The following is a 16,567-nucleotide window of genomic DNA, read 5'->3' as shown; positions in this document are numbered from 1 at the left end:
GTCACATCCATGTGATCGCCCTCTTACAACAAACACACTGCTGAAGTTTCATCCAGATCAATTAATGTATGAAGACGTTATAACACATTGTGTTTTTCTTTTCTCGCCATAACTTCGTTTCCTCGCCACGGCCAAACCGTTCGAGATATCAAAAATCCGTCCGCAATTTAGCGTCCTCAATGTCTTGACTTCATGCTGACCGAGTTTGGTGGCGATAGGATAATTTTTCTTGGAGGAGTATATCAAATTCCAGGGGCATGCATTTTCATACAGCCCATAATAGCCGACTTCCTGTTGGACTGGTGTAAAACTTAGAGCACGAAAGTTGTTCGGCCCGATTAAATCTATATGTGTACCGAGTTTCATATTATTACATGCAAACGTGTTTGATATATGGACCAAGTTTTTCGGACCACGTTCAAGGGGGCGCTGTTGAGCTCCCCTGCCACGCCCGGGTACCAGCTTCAGCCCAGCCCTGATGGCCGCAGGTTCTGACCTGTGTGCAAAGTTTCAAGAGTTTTCGAGCACGTTAAGGGCCCCAAAAGTGCCCGAGAAGTCCCACACAGCAGAGAAAGGGTTAAAATAAAGCCCCCCTCCTCTCTCACACACACAGACACTGAGAGAGACTGGCAAAATTCCCATCAAATCACATTCAAACCAAAATATCTGACTTCCTGTTGGTCGGAGCTAATGACTGTAAATTAGAAAGTTGTCCGGCTCGGGGAGATAAATATAAATACCGATTTTTGTTACTGTAGGTAAAACTAATACCCCATTTTTGACTAAAGGTGGCGCTACTGAGCCCCTCCACCGCGCCCGTTTCTGAAACTTCACACATGCCTAGTACCTAATAAATCTGATATGCATGTTGAGTTTCATGCAATTTGAAGCATGTTAAGAGCCTCAAATGCACCCAAAAAGAATATAAAAGTTTAAAGCGTTGCCATGGCAACAGTATTTAAGATATCAATAATTCTTTCACAGGTCTACATCTGCCGTGTGTTTACATTATACACATAAAGTTTGAAGCAAATCGGGTAAAAATAAGAGGGTGAATTCAAAGCATTTTGAAAGTGACACACTTCCTGCTGCCAGTTGGTGGCGCTATAACTTTGACTCACAATAGTCACATCCATATGATCGGCCTCTTACAGCGAACACACTGCTGAAGTTTCATCAAGATCAGTTAATGTATGAGGATGTTATAACACACTTCCTGTTTCCAATATTCGCCATAAATTCGTTTCCTCGCCACGGCCAAACCGTTCGAGATATCAAAAATCCCCTGGCAATTTTTCATCCTCCATGTCTTGACTTCATGCACACCGAGTTTCGTGGTGATTGGTTAAATCGTCTAGGAGGAGTATTTTAAATTCCATTGCATGTGTTTTTTAAACTACGCCAAATAGCCGACTTCCTGTTGGGCTGGGGTAAAAAGTCAGAGCACGAAGGATATATGAACCGATGAGATCTATAAGTGTACCGAGTTTCATATTATTCCACGCAAGCGTGTTTGATTTATGGACCAAGTTTTCGGACCGCGTTCCAGGGGGCGCTGTCGAGCCCTCCTGCCACGCCCGGGTCCCAGCTTCAGTCCAGCTCTAATGGCCGCGGGTTCTGACATTTGTGCAAAGTTTCAAGAGTTTTTGAGCACGTTAAGGCCCCCAAAAGTGCCCAAAAGGTAGTAATATAATAATAAATATATATATATATATATATAAAAAGCCGCCACCCCGTTGCCTTTCGGGTTCCTGTGCACGACGGGCAATAACGTAACCCCGCTTTGACTGTCGAGAAGAAGTCTGCTTTAGAGCTTGCATCAGTGTGAGTCTTTCTGCTCCCCTCCAAACACACACAGAAAAGGGGGGGGGCTGTCTGTGTGTGTGCCCTCCCTCCCTCCCCACACACACACACACACACACACACACACACACACACACACACACACACAGAGAATGGCAGGGGGAACTCTGTCAGAGAGAGACAAAACCACATTCAAACCAAAATATCTGACTTCCTGTTGGTCGGAGCTAATGACTGTAAATGAGAAAGTTGTCCGGATCGATAAGCACAATTTACATACCGAGTTTTGTGACTGTAGGTAAAAATAACCCACCCACTTTAGTCAAAAGTATCTTGAAAGTAACACACTTCCTGCTGCCAGTTGGTGGCGCTATAACTTTGACTCACAATAGTCACATCCATGTGATCGCCCTCTTACAACAAACACACTGCTGAAGTTTCATCAAGATCAATAAATGTATGAAGACGTTATAACACATTGTGTTTTTCTTTTCTCGCCATAACTTCGTTTCCTCGCCACGGCCAAACCGTTCGAGATATCAAAAATCCGTCCGCAATTTACCGTCCTCAATGTCTTGACTTCATGCTGACCGAGTTTGGTGGCGATAGGATAATTTTTCTTGGACGAGTATATCAAATTCCAGGGGCATGCATTTTCATACAGCCCATAATAGCCGACTTCCTGTTGGACTGGCGTAAAACTTAGAGCACGAAAGTTGTTCGGCCCGATTAAATCTATATGTGTACCGAGTTTCATATTATTACATGCAAACGTGTTTGATATATGGACCAAGTTTTTCGGACCACGTTCAAGGGGGCGCTGTTGAGCTCCCCTGCCACGCCCGGGTACCAGCTTCAGCCCAGCCCTGATGGCCGCAGGTTCTGACCTGTGTGCAAAGTTTCAAGAGTTTTCGAGCACGTTAAGGGCCCCAAAAGTGCCCGAGAAGTCCCACACAGAAGAGAAAGGGTTAAAATAAAGCCCCCCTCCTCTCTTACACACACAGACACTGAGAGAGACTGGCAAAATTCCCATCAAATCACATTCAAACCAAAATATCTGACTTCCTGTTGGTCGGAGCTAATGACTGTAAATTAGAAAGTTGTCCGGCTCGGGGAGATAAATATAGATACCGATTTTTGTTACTGTAGGTAAAACTAATACCCCATTTTTGACTAAAGGTGGCGCTACTGAGCCCCTCCACCGCGCCCGTTTCTGAAACTTCACACATACCTAGTACCTAATAAATCTGATATGCATGTTGAGTTTCATGCAATTTGAAGCATGTTAAGAGCCTCAAATGCACCCAAAAAGAATATAACAGTTTAAAGCGTTGCCATGGCAACAGTATTTAAGATATCAATAATTCTTTCACAGGTCTACATCTGCCGTGTGTTTACATTATACACATAAAGTTTGAAGCAAATCGGGTAAAAATAAGAGGGTGAATTCAAAGCATTTTGAAAGTGACACACTTCCTGCTGCCAGTTGGTGGCGCTATAACTTTGACTCACAATAGTCACATCCATGTGATCGGCCTCTTACAACGAACACACTGCTGAAGTTTCATCAAGATCAATTAATGTATGAGGATGTTATAACACACTTCCTGTTTCCAATATTCGCCATAAATTCGTTTCCTCGCCACGGCCAAACCGTTCGAGATATCAAAAATCCCCTCGCAATTTTTCATCCTCCATGTCTTGACTTCATGCACACCGAGTTTCGTGGTGATTGGTTGAATCGTCTAGGAGGAGTATTTTAAATTCCATTGCATGTGTTTTTTAAACTACGCCAAATAGCCGACTTCCTGTTGGGCTGGGGTAAAAAGTCAGAGCACGAAGGATATATGAACCGATGAGATCTATAAGTGTACCGAGTTTCATATTATTACACGCAAGCGTGTTTGATTTATGGACCAAGTTTTCGGACCGCGTTCCAGGGGGCGCTGTCGAGCCCCACTGCCACGCCCGGGTCCCAGCTTCAGTCCGGCTCTAATGGCCGCGGGTTCTGACATTTGTGCAAAGTTTCAAGAGTTTTTGAGCACGTTAAGGCCCCCAAAAGTGCCCAAAAGGTAGTAATATAATAATAATAAATAATAAATATAGCTGCAAGCAGCGATTACGGGCCCAAGCCGGTGGCACCGCCACCCCGGTGCCTTTAGTGTAACTAAAGGCACCAGGGTGGCGGTGCCACCGGCTTGGGCCCTCCATCGCTGCTTGCAGCTATATTTATTTATATATATATATATATATATATATATATATATATATATATATATATATATATATATATATATATATATATATATATAAAGCCGCCACCACGTTGCCTTTCGGGTTCCTGTGCACGACGGGCAATAACGTAACCCCGCTTTGACTGTCGAGAGGGCAATATAGCCCTATGTATCACTCGATTTTATTTAACCAAATGTTTTTTTAACAAAATATGTTATTTATCTGATTCATCCAACCCTATACTGCACTCTTTTACTAATACTATATTATATTTCATCGTTTTCATGTCTTGCCCTCAAACATATCTGTTTAATCTGCTTATTTTTAAGTTACACATAATACATTGATTGAAAAAGAAACTCAAACTTTTTGTTTATGGTAATATTATTTGATACAGAAAGAAATAAGTGAGACTGTGGGAGTGAGGGGAGGGTAATGACGGCCAAAGGGAGACAAAGACAGATAACTTTTGAAACTAAAAAAATGACATCCTAACTTTGATAATGTTTAAATATACATAAAAATGCAGCATATCATTAATTGAAATTAGTGTACTTTAAAACACTTGTTTAAAATAAAAAACACATTTATACATAGTATAAAACACTAGATGGCACAATTGTTCATAGTCTTTCTGTTCCCCTCCCCACACACACACAGACACACACACACACACACACACACACACACACACACACACACACACACACACACACACACACACACACACACACACACACACACAGAGAGAATGGCTGGGGGAACTCTGTCAGAGAGAGACAAAACCACATTCAAACCAAAATATCTGACTTCCTGTTGGTCGGAGCTAATGACTGTAAATCAGAAAGTTGTCCGGCTCGATGTGCACAATATACATACCAAGTTTTGTGACTGTAGGTAAAACTAACCCCCCCACTGTTGTCAAAAGTAACACACTTCCTGCTGCCAGTTGGTGGCGCTATAACTTTGACTCACATTAGTTACATCCATGTGATCGCTCTCTTACAACAAACACGCTACTGAAGTTTCATCAAGATCAATTATTGTATGAAGATGTTATAACACATCGTGTTTCTTTTTTCTCGCCATAATTTCGTTTTCTCGCCACAGCCAAACTGTTCGAGATATCAAAAATCCGTCAGCAATTTAGTATCCTCAATGTCTTGACGTCATGCTGACCGAGTTTGGTTGCGATTGGATGAATTTTCTAGAAAGAGTGTTTCAAATTCCAGGGGCATGCATTTTCATACCACCCACAATAGCCGACTTCCTGTTGGACTGGCGTAAAACTTAGAGCACGAAAGTTGTTCGGCCCGATGAGATCTAAATGTGTACCGAGTTTCATATTATTACATGCAAGCGTGTTTGATATACGGACAAGTGTTTGAATCCCATTCCAGGGGGCGCTGTCGAGCCCCCCTGCCACGCCCGGGTACCAGCTTCAGCCCGGCCGCGGGTTCTAACCTGTGTGCAATATTTCAAGAGTTTTCGAGCACGTTAAGGGCCCCAAAAGTGCCCGAGATTTTGCACACAGCAGAGAAAGGGTTAAACTAAACTAGCCCCCCTCCTCACACACACACATACACAGATCCCCCCTCCCCTCCCCACCCCACACAGACAGACACACACACACAGAATAGCAGAGACAGAGAGAGACACAATTCACATTCAAACCACAATATCTGACTTTCTGTTGGTCGGAGCTAATGACTGTAAATTAGAAAGTTGTTCGGCTTGATAATATCAATATACACGCTGAGTTTTGTAACTGTAGGTAAAACTATAACTAAGTTATAACACACTTTATGCATCCTTTTTTAATCATAAATTCGTGTCCTCGCCACGGCCAAACCGTTCGAGATATCAAAAATCCGTCCGCAATTTAGCATCCTCCATGTCTTGACTTCATGCACACCGAGTTTCGTGGTCATCGGATGAATTCTCTGGGAGAAGTGTTTCAAATGCCAGAACATGCGTTTCCATACAGCCCATAATAGCCGACTTCCTGTTGGACTGGCGTAAAACTTAGAGCACGAAAGTTGTTCGGCCCGATGAGATCTACATGTGTACCGAGTTTCATATTATTACATGCAAGCGTGTTTGATATATGGACATGTTTTTGAATCCCATTCCAGGGGGCGCTGCCGAGCCCCCCTGCCACGCCCGGGTCCCAGCTTCAGTCGGGCCCTAATGGCCGCAGGTTCTGACATTTGTGCAAAGTTTCAAGAGTTTTTGAGCACGTTAAGGCCCCCAAAAGTGCCCAAAAGGTAGTAAAATAATAATAATAAAGAAGAATAATAATAATAATAATAATAATAATAAATAATAATCCGAAGGAAAACAATAGGGCCTTCGCCTTTTCAAGGCTTGGGCCCTAATAAAGAAGAATAATCCGAAGAAAAACAATAGGGCCTTCGCCTTTTCAAGGCTTGGGCCCTAATAATAATAATAATAATAAATAATAAAGAAGAATAATCCGAAGGAAAACAATAGGGCCTTCGCCTTTTCAAGGCTTGGGCCCTAATAATAAACAGAGCAATTCCAATAGTGTCCTCGCACCATCGGTGCTCGGGCCCTAATAATAAACAGAGCAATTCCAATAGTGTCCTCGCACCATCGGTGCTCGGGCCCTAACTATTCTAACCTGATATAATGTAATACTATACAGCCCTAGCACATATATGACACAATAACGACGATGACAAGCAGATCGGATCATTAGCCAATCAGGACACCGTGCGTTTACACTTGTTCATGTTAAGTAGCCTCTGTATCTGGATTTCTGTTTCCTGCATAATATTTAAATTCGGTCTGTAGCACGACACCAAATTAAGAGTAAAGATGATACAAATTAAACAGTGTCCCAATTGCTTTCACTCACTCACTTTACTTTCCTGTGCAATCTCCAGTCTTAGATCAAATTACATTTTTTTTAATGAAGGAATATTTCAAGAGTTGATCATACAAAAATAACTGGGTTGATCATGTTAAACTGTCACATCATCAATCATCGGGGTTTATAGCGTGCAATGACTATATTAACAGAAATGGGAGATTAATAAACATGCTGAAACAATAAAAACATTCAACATTTAAAACATTAAAAAATTATTTTAGTTTAAAAGTTTATTTTAATGGGAAGTGTATTCCCATTATTCCTCTGGCAAAGCAGCGCACGCTCTTTATTAAGATCTCATGACTGATCATGTCACGGTTCATCGATCCGGTTGTTCATTTTGAAGATCTGTTGGTGTGTTTGTAGGTGTGGGGTCTGTGTGTGTAGTGCTTGTTGGTTGCCTAGGAACCAGCTGATCACTTAATCAGTCTCCAGCTGCAGCTGATCACTACTGCTTGTTTAGCTGCCTATATCTAGCGGGAGTGAATTATGCTTGGTGTCGGTTCGTCACTCTTGTTTGTGTTCTCTCACCTAGTTCCTGTCTGAGTTCCCTAGCGGAGTTATTTCCACGGTCTCGTCTGTGCATCCAGGCTTCTGGAGTACTCTTCTACTAGACGTCTGTCTGTGTCCTCGAAGTATTATTTACTGTCACTATTCACTCTCCTGGGACCGTGGCATTCAGGTCGCCCGCCTGTTAAACGTGGTGTTTTGAGTTTGTACCTGTTCCGCCTGTCACCAATAAACTGCTTGCTTGCATTTGGATCTACGACTCTCTTTCTGACAGAACGAACCGACCATATATGGATCCAGCAAGCACGGCGGAATTGCAGGATGTACTTGCCAGGAGCGATGTTCGTCTCCAGCAACAGGAGGAACAGACTATGGCCATGGGTCGTGCTGTTCAGGCGCTAGTCACCCAAGTCTCTGAACTGACGACACAGGTACAACAATTAAGAATGGATGCCGCTGCTTTTCAACAGGCCGCGGCTAATCCACCGGCTCCAGTAATCCAGTCCATTCGTTCCACCGAACCCCGCCTTCCGCCTCCGGCGTTCTACTCCGGTGAGTCGCAGTTGTGTCGTCCTTTTTTGGCCAAGTGCTCGTTATACTGTTACGAACCCGTGGTTTACATATGCTCGTTTTAAAAGGGTTCAGCAACATAAAGGAGACGCAAGGCAAAGAGCAGTTTAACACCTTTATTTTTAAGACTAATAAAGGACTGCACAAACTCACGTCTCTCAATCTCTCTCTTCTCACACGTAATACTCACATTTAACTAACTCAATTCAACATCTATTTAACAGACACATAACAAACATAATAAAATAGTAGCACAGCTGTCTTGGTCAGCAGGCTAGGCATCTTGACGCGCACGGAGTTCACCGTGGCATGTCACACCCTCCTTCACACTCCACTTATATGCTCAGCACATACCATCAGAGCAACGGGCCACAGGTGCGCAAGGGCGGAGCCTACACTCAGGAAGAAAGACTAATTAGAACATGACAAACACACACAGAAGATACAAAAGGCAATACCCATAAGGCTGAGGCCGTAACACTCCCCCCCCTAAAGGAAGAATCAGATTTTTTTTCCTTCTCTCCCTCCTTAGAAGGGAAAAGAAAACTGATTCTGTATGAATAATCCCACAGAAGTTCAAACTAATCCACGAGACAACGCGTCTGCAACCACGTTATCAGATCCTCTTTTATGATGGATCTCAAAATTATACGGCTGAACCATTAAAGCCCAACGCATCAATCGCTGATTATGGTTGTACATTTTACTTAAAAACACGAGCGGATTGTGATCCGTGTAAACGACGACTGGAGAAGAACTAGACCCCACATAGACGTTGAAATGTTGTAGGGCTAACAACATAGCTAAAGTTTCTTTTTCAATCGTTGAGTAATTCAACTGATGACGGTTAAACTTAGCTGAAAAGTACGAGACTGGGTGGCCTATTTCATCAGCACCCTCCTGTAGCAGGACAGCTCCCACTCCAACCGCGCTAGCGTCCACCTCAAGCTGGAACGGACGAGTCACATCTGGAGCGGACAGCACAGGGGCACTGCAAAGGAGAGATTTGGCAGAGAGAAATGCCTGCTGGCACTCATTAGTCCAAGTGAAACAGACTTTAGGACTACACAACTTCGTTAAAGAGGCAACAACACTTGAGAATTTTTTACAGAAGCACTACAGGATAGTACCCAACCATCCCCAGGAATCTACGTAATTCTCTCCTCGTAGTAGGTACTGGGTAGCTGAGGACAGCAGCCACTTTTCCGTCCAATGGCCGTACTTGACCGTTCCCCACCTGCTTTCCTAAGTAGGTGACAGAAGCCTTAACAAATTCACATTTCTTTAAATTTAATGTTAAGGAAGCAGCTTCTAATCGGCGAAACACATCATGCAATGTCAACATGTGTTCATCCCATTTAGACGAATAAATGACTACATCGTCCAGGTAGATATTGCAGTTAGGAACCTCGCCCAAAACGATAGACATTAAACGTTGCTGGTGCGTTCCGAAGGCCAAAGGCCATACGAGTGTACTGCAGAAAAGCGTCAGGGGTTACGAACGCGGAGATCTTAGAAGCCCGCTCGGTTAGAGGCACCTGCCAATAACCTTTCAAAAGGTCTAACTTGGTAATGTATTTCGCACCCCCTAGACTGTCAATGCAATCGTCAATTCGTGGTAACGGAAAAGCATCAGCTACAGTGACGGAATTTACTTTTCTAAAATCGGTACAAAAACGTGAAGACCCATCAGCCTTTGGTACCAGAACACACGGCGAGCTCCATGGACTATTACTCGAAACAGCAAAACCATTCTGCAATAAATACTTAACCTCATTTTTCATTGCTTCTCTCTTACTTACAGGGCAACGATAAGCATGTTGCTTGATTGGTAAAGCACTACCGATCTCGATGTCATGCTGGATGACATTAGTACCGAGAGGAACGTCATTGAACAAACTGGGAAAACTATTTATCAGCTTCATTACGTCTTCACGCTGCTCAGGCGATAGATAAGAAAGCTGAGCAGGAAGCGAAGACAAAACTTCTGAATTTTCAAAACATCCTCCCTTTAAAGCTTCCACAGATATATTCAACCCGTCATCCTCAGTGTCGGTAGGCAAAGTGTAAGTTAGCAATGAAACGTGCTCAGTGGTTAACTCAGTCACTGGTGTACAAACTAAATTCTCAGTGTTCTCTTTTGGTTCAGCACGACATAAATATGGTTTCAGCATATTCACGTGACATAAGCAAGTTTTTCGCCTCCGTTCTGGTGTGTGTAAGATGTAATCAGTTTCACCCAACTTACTTTTGATCACGTAAGGACCAGAAAAACGCGCAGAGAGAGAGGATCCGGGGATAGGAAATAGCACTAGAACTTTATCTCCTGGCAGAAAATTACGCACAACTGCTTTTCGATCAAACTGTTTCTTCATTTTATTTTGTGAGAGAGAAAGTGCTTCCTTCGCCACAGTACAAGCATTGTGCAAACGTTCACGAGTACGTGATACAAAAGCTAGGATGTTTATCTTTGCAGATGAACAGTCACAGAGGAATTCCTCCTTTAACATTTTCAAAGGACCACGAACATTATGGCCAAACACAAGCTCTGACGGGCTAAACCCAAGCGAGTCCTGTCGCGCCTCACGCACCGCAAATAACACTAATGGAACTCCATCGTCCCACTCGTTCCCAGTCTCTATACAATACTTGCGCAGAGCAGATTTTAATGTTTGGTGCCACCTCTCCAACGCTCCTTGCGACTCCGGGTGATAGGCACTTGATACAACGTGAGACACCCCAAGAGCCTTCAACGATGTACGAAATACGCGCGATAAAAAATTCTAACCCTGATCGGTTTGGACCGTTCTTGGTAGCCCGAAAGTTGTAAAGAATTTCGTTAAAGTTTTAGTTACGGTCTTAGCCGTAATATTTCGTAACGGGATGGCTTCTGGAAAACGTGTAGCGACGCACAGGATCGTAAGCAGATATTGACAACCAGATTTAGCTCGAGGAAGTGGACCGACACAATCAACAAGAACGCGCTCGAACGGTTCGCCAACTGCAGGAATAGGACAGAGAGGAGCAGGCGGTACTACTTGATTAGGTTTCCCACTGATCTGACAAATATGACAGGTTTTACAGTACCTCACAACATCAGATTTTAACCCTGGCCAGAAAAAATGCTGGAGCACCCGGTCATAGGTCTTAGTTATCCCGAGGTGTCCAGACCAAGGATGGTCATGGGCCAGACTTAAAACATGTGGGCGAAATGTTAAAGGAACCACAATCTGATGCACCGCATTCCAGTCTTCCTGCTGCTCAGGATTTAATGATCTACTCCATTTACGCATGAGCACATTATCGTTCCAGTAAAACTGGTGGTTACGCTGCGACATTTTGTCATTTTCAGCACTCGCACGACATCCGTCTAATGATAAATCAGTTTGTTGAGCTTCAATCAGAGCTTCACGTGACACACGCAAATCAGCAGTAAGATCGAAACAAACAGATGACCTTGAAGTTGTTTCAGACAAATCTGGAAAGTCAGGAAGAATATCAGTTTTCAAAATCGTTGAAAAGACGGAATCACAGAGAGAATTACTTTCCTGAATGTCACGAGTTGCTTGTGCTCTCGTCACAACAGCACTAAACACATTTGGCATATTTTTAGCAAGTACGTCAGTCAGCCTGCGAATCATTACACGGAACATCAATCACTTTTGCTACCGGCATTACCTTACCTCCAGCTATGTCATTACCCATGATAAAATCCACCCCTTTCACAGGTAAAGAGGGACGAACTGCAACCTCAAAACACCCAGATGCTAAACCAGAAGAAACGTATACGTGATGAAGAGGAACAGGCACAAAACCCATTTCAATACCCTGCACAATTGCGCTGGTATTACACGCCGAGTCAGCACAAAAATTCAGAACATCTGATAATATAAAGGACTGAGATCCTCCTGTGTCACGGAGAATTCTTACAGGCTTTCGAATTTCGTTCTTCTCATCTAACGACACGAATCCATCAAAGATGAACGGCTGAAAACAGCTATCAGGTGTCGCGGGAGAAACTGACATCGACGGAGACAAAGTTTTCACTAACACAGAACCATTTTACATTACATTTACATTTATTCATTTAGCTGACGCTTTTATCCAAAGCGACTTACAAATGAGAAACAATAGAAGCAATTAAACTAGCAGTAGGACAACAGTATGTAAGTGCTATGACCCTTCACAGTACAATCCAACGCAAAATTATAATAATTTTTTTTTTTTTTTTTTTTTTTTTTTTTTTTTTTGATAAGAAAGTGTTAGTAGTACTGGATTAAGTGCTCAAGTGCTGCCGAAAAAGATACGTCTTCAGCAGTTTCTTAAAGATGGCTACAGACTCAGCAGCTCTGGCTGAGCTAGGCAGATCATTCCACCAGCAGGGAACAGTCATGGTAAAGGTCCGAGAGAGAGATTTCGTGCCTCTTTGGGATGGCACCACCAGACGCCGCTCACTTGCAGAGCGCAAGTTTCTGGATGGCACATAAGTCTGTAGTAATGAGTTCAGGTACAAGGGAGCAGTGCCAGTGGTTGTTTTGTAGGCAAACGTCAGTGACTTGAATTTGATGCGAGCGGCAACTGGCAACCAGTGCAATTTCGTGAGGAGAGGAGTGACGTGTGCTCTCTTCGGCTCGTTGAAGACCACTCTAGCTGCAGCATTCTGGATCAGTTGCAGAGGTTTGACAGTGCAACCACGAGTGTGAAAGGATGAGGAATCTTGTCGCTCTTGTTTCCGTTTCAAAGTACGACACTCGGACATAATATGCCCTATTTTGTGACAGTAGCTGCACTCTCGATCAGGTTTCGAACTAGTAGGAACCCATTTAGTTCTTGAATCAGAAAAATTTACATTTTCTTTTAATGAGGAACCTTCAGAGTCAGGCGAACGCTTAAAAACACAGTTTTGTGCATCAATGCATACTCGTCAGCTAACACGGCAGCCTGTTGTACAGTGCTGACTTTTTGTTCGTTTAAATACAACGCAGTACGTTCTGGAACACAATTTTTAAATTCTTCGATCAACAACAGTTCTCGCAAAGAGTTATAATCAGTTACCTTGCACGCTTTGATCCACCGATCAAATAAGATGCCCTTCTCGCGAACAAACTCGACATAAGTTTGAGACGTACCTTTTTTCGTGCTACGAAATCGTTGTCGATAGTGCTCAGGAACTAATTCATATGCTCGTAAAATCGCAGTTTTCACGGCATCATACTGTACGCTTTCCTCTAACGAGAGAGATGCACACACCTCTTGTGCCTTACCCGAAAGTTTGCATTGTAACATTAGTGCCCAAACCTCGTTTGGCCATCTTAATGCAACAGCAACTCGTTCAAAAGCTTGAAAATACGCTTCAACTTCCTTCTCACGGAAGGGTGGAACGATAGAAATATTTTTAGCCACATTAAAATGTGTTGAAAACGGCGCTACAATCTCAGATGCAGAATCAGACGGCACAGAATTAACCCCCTGGGGTCGGCAATCACGCCGGCGTGATCTGCTCGCTTTTTTTCTTATCAGTGCAAAAGAGATTCAAAATACTTTGTTGGTTTTGATCTTACATTTAAGTGTTTTACATAATTCGATCCAGTTAAGTTTCTATTTTTTTTGTGTATACTCACAATAAAAACAAAGTGTTGTGTCTTTCGCCAAATAAAGAAAAATAAACATGATGCGAGTTCTGCCTTCTCTCTGTCAGGGAAGTCCATTCTGAAACGCGTCCGAAAATGAACTGTAACTCAGCGAATACTTGTCACTCAGGAACGAGACATTTGTCTTTATGAAGCTAGAATTCTCTTCTTTTAAATGAAGTAATTTATATTAAAAAACACATATTCTTAGTTTATGTAATCCGTTTGAAACCAAGGAGAGGCGCAGTTTTTCGTTCTCTCTTCATTATTTTTAATGAGCTGATGCCGCCACGCCCCCTGGCGCTATTCACATGCTAATAGTTGAGGTGATCTATACGCATCGCACACGCCCTCCGATCAATACCATCACGCAGTTTCTCGTCAGATTCACGGATAGTTCATCGCGTTTTGAGGATGGCACGCTTCTCCGGTAAAGTCGTCCTCCAGATGATTATGGACAGCGAGGAAGAATTCACCTTTTCCTCAGAGAAACGGTTGCATCTCAGACGGAGAACGGCTGCATTTTCAAGAGCGAATTGATCCCACAGAGGATACAAGTTCGAGTAAGTTGTTTAGTGTTTATATAATTCTTTTCTGATTATATGTGAATTTTCAGACTATATTTTGCTTAGTTTTGGTTAGCTTTTGACATATTACAGGAAAGATTGCCTTACAATATCCCTAACATTCGTATATGGTCGTGTTTCAATGTGATATTACTCTCTAAACATATTTGTATTATATTTCAATCCGTTTTGATTAGCTTATGACACTGATTATCATGCTAAAAATACTGACTTTTGCGAATATCTGCTTAGGTGTAAATATGATTTCGTGCAAATATATTTCAGCCTCCGGTAAAATGTGATAGCCTACTGTCTAAATACTAGACATTATATTTTTATATATAAATGTTCGGTTTTGGTTAGCCTATGACACACGCTAAAATATTGCCACAGATGATTGTGAATACAGGTGTAAATGCTTGAAATGTGCGCAGATAATGGCCATCAACAGCGCGATCTATGGCCCATAAATAGATATTTCTCCGTCCTATGGCCCATCAACAGATATATAGACTACATGCATTGTGCGTCCATACCCATTAATCGCCCATCTTTGGATAATGTATGCTAACAGTTGTTTTTATTTTTTTAGGAATGTGTTTGCATCACGCTCTCCTTCTCCAGCACCGCAGAGGACGCAGGTGTCGTTCAGTTCTCAATCGAGAATGATGGTAAGTGCAAAGACGTAATATTTTACTGATGAAATGTAATTGTGTTTACAATATACATAATATACTCGTCATAATATACAAGTAGGGCCTACCTATTCTTGTGTGAAATTACAAAATCGGTTGTCTTTTTCTTAATCCATGGCCATAGTGATTGATAGCGATAATAATACAGTTTATTTTATTGTGTTATCAACAGATGTGACAATGAACATGTCCAAGCACCGGTCCCGAAGAGAGCCATGGCAAACAAGCAACAGGTCCAAGTCCACCCTGTCATGGAAAACCGAGACTGATGTTGACATGGTTGCACAGACTGCGTGATTCCTGCCCGGGAAACTGGACCGCAAGTGACCTCTGTTTACTCACATTCGCCCATGAGTCTGTTTGTAACAGTATACACTACCTTTCTTTCTTTTTTTTAATGGATGTGTTAAGTTATATTGTTAGGAAAGATTTCTATTTTGAATAAATGCTTTTCTTTTTAATAATAATAATAATAATAATAATAATAACTGTTTTTCCAACATTGATAATACCTGATTATCAGATCATGATATTAGAATGATTTCTGAAGGATCATGTGACACTGAAGACTGGAGTAAGGATGCTGAAAATTCAGCTTTGATCAAAGAAATAAATTATATTTTAAAGTATATTAAAATAGAAAATCATTATTTTAAATTGTAATAATATTTCACAATATTACTGTTGTTTCTGTATTTTTTATCAAATAAATGCAGCCATCTTCCAAAAATATTAAAAATGGTAATGTGTCCAAACGTTTGACTGGTACTATATGTTTATATATGTACGGTAGCACTGTGGTCTTGTGAGGCACAACATTTAGTTCCTCCACATAGAGGAATTACAATAAAAACAGATTAAAAAACAAAACCTTTGAATGTCCTCTCATTCTCAGATTCTCCTCTCTGCCTCACAGCACCGTGATGGGGGCATTAGCCATTGGGGGAGTGTCTATTGTCTCCCCTCATTCATATTCATGGCCATCAACACCCCTACGCATAAAGCAGTGCTGGCACAAAAACTGACTTGCAAAGTTTAAATCATTATATTGTTGTTTTGTGAAAGAGTGATCAGAATGATTTTCACATCATTTTGTAGTAAACATTCTAGCCTACAAGAATGGTAACTCAAAAGTCTTGTGCCAAACTATTCAGTATGAGTTATATGAGCTCATTGCAGTGACACATTTTTTCCCAAAACTTACTAACCACGCATAATATTTTTTTTCTATAAAATGCAAACATGTAACTTCCATTTTGCTCACATATTATTGTAGCAGAGTTTGTGCTGCAATACAGCATAATTATGTGTTGGCCAAAGGTAAGTTGTAAGTAGCAGAAATAAGCACAAATGTCAGGGCATGTCAAAACCTCTCAAGGGCCCCAAAAACCCCTCAGACCCCAGGGGGTTAAGACCCGAATTTGATGGACCAGCCGGTGTCTCAAACCTACTCTCCAGACTAACGTTAGATGTTTTAGCAACAGATTTTTTTGATAACTCTGGAGCAGCCTGCAGCTCTAACTCTCTCAGTCGTACTTTCGTATCGGCATCAATTCGGTACATTTCAATCTGACGATTCAAATCATCTTGTCTCGCCTGAGCTCTATCCTGAGTCTCTAATTGTAACCGTGCTAAGCGTAATTTTAAACGTGAATCTGAATT

This window comes from Phoxinus phoxinus, assembly GCF_949152265.1.
Source record: "Phoxinus phoxinus genome assembly, chromosome: 9".
NCBI classification, from domain to species: Eukaryota; Metazoa; Chordata; class Actinopteri; order Cypriniformes; family Leuciscidae; genus Phoxinus; species Phoxinus phoxinus.
Note: the sequence above shows the minus strand (reverse complement) of the source record.